Source organism: Macrotis lagotis, chromosome 1, assembly GCF_037893015.1.
Source record: "Macrotis lagotis isolate mMagLag1 chromosome 1, bilby.v1.9.chrom.fasta, whole genome shotgun sequence".
Lineage (NCBI taxonomy): Eukaryota > Metazoa > Chordata > Mammalia > Peramelemorphia > Peramelidae > Macrotis > Macrotis lagotis.
In genome coordinates, this window is record NC_133658.1 from 917,020,813 (window position 1) to 917,028,278 (window position 7,466).

Below are 7,466 nucleotides of genomic sequence, written 5' to 3' on the forward strand. Positions count from 1 at the left end.
TCTATGGCATTGCTCTTTATGTCTAAATCCTGTACCCATTTTGACCTTATTTTGGTATAGGGTGTGAGATGTGAATCCATGTCTAGTTTTTGCCATAATATTTTCCAGCTTTCCCAACAATTTTTGTCAAATAGTGAGTTCTTATCCCACAGGCTGATGTCTTTGGGTTTGTCAAATAGTAGATTGCTGTAGTCATTTACTGCATTCTCTTTTGAACCTATCCTAATCCACTGATCCATTTCTCTGTTTCTTAACCAGGACCAGGCAGCTTTGATGACTGCTGTTTTATAGTAAAATTTTAGATCTGGTAGAGCTAAGGTAGACCTTCCTTTACATTTTTTTCATCAGTTTCCTTGCTATCCTTGCCCTTTTGTTACTCCAGGTGAATTTTGTTACTATTTATTCTAGCTCAGTAAAGTATTTATTTGGTAGTTTGAATAAGTAATTTAATTTGGGTAGAATTGTCATTTTTATTATATTAACTCAATCTAACCATGAGCATTTGACATTTTCCCAATTATTTAGAACTGACTTTATTTGAGTGAACTGACTTTAATTGTGTTCATACAATTTCTGGATTGTCTTGGGAGATAGATTCCCAAGTATTTAATGTTGTCTACAGTTATTTTAAATGGAATTTCTCTATCTATCTCTTGTTCTTGGGCTTTGTTGTTCATATATAAAAAGTTGAAGATTTATGAGAGTTTATTTTGTATTCTGCTACTTTGTTAATTATTTCAAGGAGTTTTTAGATGATTCTCTTGGGTTCTCTGGGTATACCATCATATCATCTGCAAAGAGTGAGTCTTGCTTCCCCATTGCCTATTCTGATTCTTTCAATATTTTTCTTCTCTTATTGCTACTTCTAGCATATCTAATATTATATTGAACATGTTTCAATGAGATGTTTCACATCTCATTTCACTCTTTATTATTTCTTGTGTCTTTCCACATTTTTCTAAAATCACTGAGCTCATCATTCCTTATCACCGAGTAGCATTTCATTGTTCAGCCATTCAGCAATTTCCAGTTCTTTGTTAACCCAAAGAGAATTGCTATAAATATTTTAAAACATATCAGTTCTTTCCTTTTCCCCTCCCTAATCAACTTTGGAAATAGACCAAATATTGTATTGCTGGGTCAAAGTGTCTAGGTAGTTTAATAACTCTTTAGATATAAATCCAGATTGATCTCCAAAATAGTTCATTTTAAAATTCCAACAAAAATGAACTAGTTCCAATTTTTCCCACATCCTCTCTAGCATTTTTTTCACTCGATTTGTGAGAAGGAAAGCTTGAGAGCATCGTCCACTATCCAGAACCTGGACAAGCATACCATCATGGAACTGATGTACAATACTGATGAACTTCTCTGGGCAACTAAATTTGTACATAATTTTCCATAAGCCCTCATACCTGGTCAGATCTACCAACATAGAGGTGCACTCCTACTGGGCAGCAAACTCCATATCTATTGTTTCTTGACACTTTCTGAAAACACACTGACTTTTAGATAAGTGACAATTTTACAAATGAAGGACTGGCCTATTAAGGAGGACTCTGGCAAGAATTTTGACAGCAACGACACACACACACACACACATACACACACACACACACACACACACACACAGAGAGAGAGAGACAGACAGACAGACAGACTCCCTTTACCTTAATAGAGATGGACAGTGGAGACATCCTTGAACTCCTGAGAGATAACCTCTTCATGCCATATAACCTAGAAATTTCAGTCAGCTTTTGGGTGAGCAATAGACCCTCCCGCCTTGTAGGTCTCAGCTGTAATAGAATTAGCACCAACTGCTTTGTCACAGGAAAGAAGCTTAATGGCATAACACTTCTTCTTCAGTTGGAACTTCAGCTAAGGACTGTTTGACTTCCAACTTGAGATACATGGTCAATGGCTTTGTCATTGATTGTCTATTAAAAATACTATGGAAGTGTTTAACCATCTCTCTTGGATCTTGTCCCTATCACTTACTAGTCAATATGACTCTGCCAGCACTGAGCAATTGAGAGACACCATATGTCTTTGGCTTATAAATAGTTTTCTTGGCATCATAAAAGCACTTCATTACTAAACACTTAAAATTGAAAAAATAAATTTTTGCAGTGGAGTGGAAGGGGAGAAAAGTGAAGGGAATGAGTGAATTGAAGTGACTCAGAGAGAAAATAAAATACACACTCAATAGGATGTATAAATCTATCTTATTCTAGAGGAAAAGAGAGAAGGGGATGGTAGAAAGGGGAAAGGGGAAGAGGGGTTTAGGTGATAGAAGAGAGGCAAGATAGTGGGAGAGGTTAGTCAGATTCCCCTATTATTTTTTGTTTTTTTGCAAGGTGATGGGATTGGGTGACCCACCTGGGACCACACAGCTGGGTGATTGTTGGGTATCTGGGTTGGGATTTAGGGCTTCCTGGTCCTAGGGCTTGTGCTCTGTCTGCTGTGCCACTCAGCTTCCCCATAGCATAGCACGTTTTTGAGGAGGGACAAAATAGAAAGAGAAAGAAAATATAATAAATGGGAGTGAGGAGGAACAGATGGAGGGAAATAAAATCAGCAATAGCAAATGTGGGAAAAAATGAGGAAACAGCTTCTCTGATAGACTTACGATAAAGAATGAGATCCATCCTAGAGACAGAGCTGATGCATCAATGAAGAACATTTTTTTCTTTTTCTTTCATTTTCTTTTTCTTGAGGTTTTTCTGTTTGCATGGGGAAAGGGGGTTTCATTTACTCTTACAACAAGACTATTTTAGTAATGTGTAAATAAATTTAAAAATGTAATATGAAAAGGTAAAAGCTCCCATAACTCAAGTGTCTAAATACAACCAAATTATAAAAAAAACACTCACTTTCCATCTACCAAAAAATGCTTGGGTTTGATACCCCCTCAGCTACCCTCAACCTGGTTTTGTCTGTCTGTCAAAATGGTTTGCTGGGGTGTGGCTGCTGTGTATGCTACAGCTTCTTAAAAGTCTCAGGTGAAAGGTGGCTCCAATGAACATAAAAGGTAGAAAGCAGCTCTGATAAAGGCTTGTTAGGTCTTACCCTAGAGGTACTACTAGTCTTCCTTGAACACACCCTACACCCTTCTTAGTGCCTAGCACAGAACTGGCATATAGTAGGTACTTAAAGAAAGGACTCTGATTGATTTTGTTTCCTCAAGAAGGATTCTAGAAAGTAATTAGGTCTGTTGAAAAGCTATTTCCATTATGTGTGAATGAATGTGCTATTTCTTCTTGCTCTATAATTTCTACTTTGGTCTTATCCAAATATACATTTATTTTGTATGTAGGTGAGTTAATATTGGAGATAATGTGACTTTATGTACTTTAAAAGGTCAAAATGTCCAGACAAGAGAGATCCAGGAAATGGGTCATGTTAAAACTTGCCTGAAGCCAGAAAGTGAAGAGCAAAATCCATAATAACCTCTTTAACTTAGACCAGAAGTAGCTGAGTTAAATACCCATCTAATTTTCAGAAGTCATGTCCCATTTGGAAAAGAACATGGTGGTGTGAATACTGTAGAAACTGCATTAAGTTTGAGGCTCATCAGTTACCAACACAATCGAATCAAGTCAACAATCATTTATTTAGTTCTTACTATGGACCAGGCACCACGACAAGATTCAGGAATATAAACAGAAGTGAAAAGAGATATTACCTGCCATCAGGGAGCTTACACTCTAATGAGGGAAGACAACACATAAAGCAGAACTGAAAAGCAGGATGGGGTAGGGGGGGGAGAGAGAGAGAGAGAGTGAGAGACAGAGAATTCATGTTGGGGTATGGTGGGGAAATGACATCAGGAATAGGACCCAGAGAAAAATGAAAGAGTGATTTTGATTGGCCTGGGTGTGTGTGGGGGGGTGACCCTTAATAAGGTGATCCTGAGAGAAATGATTTTCAATTTAAAAGGAGGAATGGATCTCAGAGGAAAAGTGATTCATTATATGATTGAATAGGGTATGAGAAGAGTGTGGGCTTTCATTTATGGAAAATGACTAAAAATGTCTTCTTACTTCCAGCCAAGATGATGGAGAGAAGACAGGCACAGTTCTAAAGTCTCCTGATCTTTCCCCATCTATCATATGAGCCAAACCTCTTAAAAGAAATACGACCCACAAACCTAGAAAGAAAAGCCAGGAGAAAGAACATCTACCTCAGGATTTGTCTCCCCTAGCAGCACTGGATGAATTCGGGCAGGTGAGTTTGGGCTCAGAAGGAGCATCAGCCCTGAATCAACCAGATTAGCAGCTGAATTGGAGCCGGGAGTCTGAGGGCTGGAGAGACAGACCTGCTGGATCAGCGGTGGGGCTAGATGGCAGGGGCTTGAGTCAACTAGGTTGCAGAGTCACTGGTGTGGGTGCTGTCCCTCGGGAGCTTTCAGACAGGGCTGGGGGGAGAGTTCCGGTGCAGGAGAGCTGTGGACACCATCCCTAGGCTCCTCTGGTCTGAGGAACTCAAAGTCCATGCCTCCATTGCTGCTAAGGCCTCCTCCCAGAACAAACATTTACAGACTACTTCTTCCTCAGGCCCAGGTGTGTGAGCAGAAGAACCAGCCCAGCTGACGAATAACCTCAGACCAGGGTAAAGAACACCATTGATTGAAGGCAAAAGAATTCAATAGCTCCAACTCCTCTCTTCAAGGAAAGGGAGAAGGCCTCAACAAGGTCACAGACACTCCAGAGAAAGCAACCAGCACCTCCTACTGGCCAGCCAGAGAAATTGCACTCAGTGAGTAAAGCCTCTTGATCACAAGGCCCTATGAACCAGCCCCTCCCCAATTCAAGGTCATAGCAAAATGAAGAAGGATCAGCAGAAAGGTAGATCCATAGAAAAATTCTTGGAAGGGAAAGACCCTAACTCAGAAAGACCTAGAACCTCTGAGGAGAATACAATCTGGTCTTCAGCACAGAAAGACTTCCTTGAAGAAATAAGGAAGGAGTTTAAAAATAAACTGGAAAATTTGAGAGAGACAATTAATACCTTGCAACAAGAAAACAAATCCTTAGAAAAAACATTTGGACAAATACAAAAGGAAAATAAATCTCCCAGATCGTCAATTGGACAAATACAAAATGAGAAAAATTCTCTCAGATCCTCAATTGGGCAAATGCAAAAAGAAAATAATTCTCTCGAAGTCTCAATTGGTCAAATGGAAAGCTCTTTCAAACGTAGAATTGACCAATTGGAAAAGGAGTTGCAAAAGGTTAATGAAGAAAACTACTCCCTCCCAAAAAAGAATGGAGTCTGCAGAAACTAATGACTCTATGAGACAGCAAGAGTCAGTTAAACAAAAATCAAAAAATAGAAAAAATAGAAGCAAATGTAAAATACCTCATCAACAAAACCACTGACCTTGAGAATAGATTGAGGAGGGGCAACCTGAGAATTATAGGACTTCCCTGAAAACACTGAAGAGAAAAACAAGCCTGGACTTATATTACAAGATCTAGTGATGGAAAACTGCCCTGATATCATGGAATTGGAGGGCAAAGTAGTTACTGAAAGAGTACATCAATCTCCTCCAGAAAAAGATCCTAAAATGAAAACACCAAGGAATGTTGTTGCCAAATTCCAGAACTATCAGATAAAAGAGAAAATATTGTAAGCAACCAGAAAGAAACAATTTAAATATCAAGGAGCCACAGTAAGGATCATGCAGGACCTGGCTGCATCAACATTAAGTGATCAAAGGGCCTGGAATGAGATCTTTCAAAGAGCATGGGAGCTTGGAATGCAGCCAAGAATCTACTTTCCCCCCAAAGCTGAGCCTTCTCTTCCAGGGAAAAAGATGGTCATTTAACAAAATGGAAGAATTCCAAAAATTTCTTATGAAAAGACCAGAGATAAATAGAAAATTTGGACATCAAACAGGAGGTTCAAGAGACACATGAAAAGGTAAAAAAAAAATAAAAGGTTGGTAAAATGAAAAAAAAAACTGCTATCCAGTAAGTTGAAACTGAACTGGCTATATCCCAGCATGGGGGAAAAGATTCTCATAAATCTTGAGAATTGTAACTCTAACAGAGAGAATATACCTAGCCAGAAATGATGAACATTCATGATCTATCCATGAGACTGCTATCTAATGGGATGTAACTGGCTTTAACCCCGCTTGGGAGAAAGACTGCAATAACCCTCGAGAATTTTAACTCAAGAATATACTTAACCAGAAGTGACAGTTACTCAGAATTTTCTATGACTCAGAATGGTCTAAAAAACACTACCTCCTTAAAAAGGGGGGGACAGGAAAGAGATGGGAGGATGGAGGGAATCGAATGGGATAAATCTCATTACACTAAGAGGTACAAAAAAACCCTATGGTAATAGAGGGGAAGAAGGGAGCAGATGAGAAACACCTGAATCTTCTCATCAGACTTGGCTTAAAGTCAACCTACACATACTCAGTTAACTTATAAAACATCTAACCTTTCAAGTATTAAAAGGGGAAAAGGGGAGGGGGGGATGGAGAAAGGGAAGGGGGAGTGGGGGAAAAGAAGGGGAAATAACAAAAGGAAGGGAAGGGAAAAGGGAAAAAGGGAAAGGAGAAAGAAAGGGGAGGGGTGATATAGGAGGGCAAACATACTGAAGGGGGTGGTATTCAGAAACAAAATACTGGGGAATATGGATAAAGAGGGGGAAGGGGGAAATACAAACAAAGGGAAGATAGCATGGAGGGCAATAAAGAATTAGTAATCATAACTTTGAATGTGAATGGGATGAACTCTCCCTTAAAACGTAAGCAAATAGCAGAGTGGATTAAAAACCAGAATCCTACAATATGCTGCTTACAAGAAACTCATTTGAAGCAGAGAGATACATATAGAGTAAAGGTAAAAGGTTAGAGCAAAATATATTTTGCTACAGCTGAAGTAAAAAAAGCAGGGGTAGCAATCCTTATCTCAGACAAAGCATCAGCAAAAATAGATAGCATTAAAAGAGATAAGGAAGGAAACTTTATTCTCCTAAAAGGTACCATAGACAATAAAGTCATTTCAATATTGAATATATATATGTACCCAGTGGGATAGCACCCAAATTCTTAGAGGAGAAGCTGAAAGAATTACAGGAAGACAGACAGCAAGACTCTACTAGTGGGAGACCTCAACCTCCCACTATCAGATCTAGATAAATCGAATCATAAAATAAACAAGAAAGAAGTTAAGGAGGTAAATAAGATTTTTAGAAAAATTAGATATGGTAGACTTATGGAGGAAATTGAATGGGGATAGAAAGGAATATACCTTTTTCTCTGCAGTACATGGAACTTATACAAAAATTGACCATGTACTAGGACATAAAAACCTAATGATCAACTGCAGAAAGGCAGAAATAGTGAATACATCTTTCTCAGATCACAATGCAATAAAAGTCATATGCAATATTGAGCCAAGGAGATATAGACCCAGAACAAATTGGAAACTGAATAACCTCATTTT

General features: G+C 38.6%; 1 long non-coding RNA gene across 1 annotated transcript in view; it reads left to right on the forward strand.

The window, feature by feature from the left end:
- LOC141509995 (uncharacterized) overlaps positions 1–6,438 on the forward strand; it is a 47,773-nt gene extending 41,335 nt beyond the window's left edge. Inside the window, exons 2-3 of the long non-coding RNA XR_012474750.1 lie at positions 4,050–4,227; positions 4,557–6,438. This is a non-coding gene — a long non-coding RNA (uncharacterized LOC141509995). The remainder of the gene's footprint in view (positions 1–4,049; positions 4,228–4,556) is intronic.
- The last annotated feature ends 1,028 nt before the right edge of the window (positions 6,439–7,466 follow it).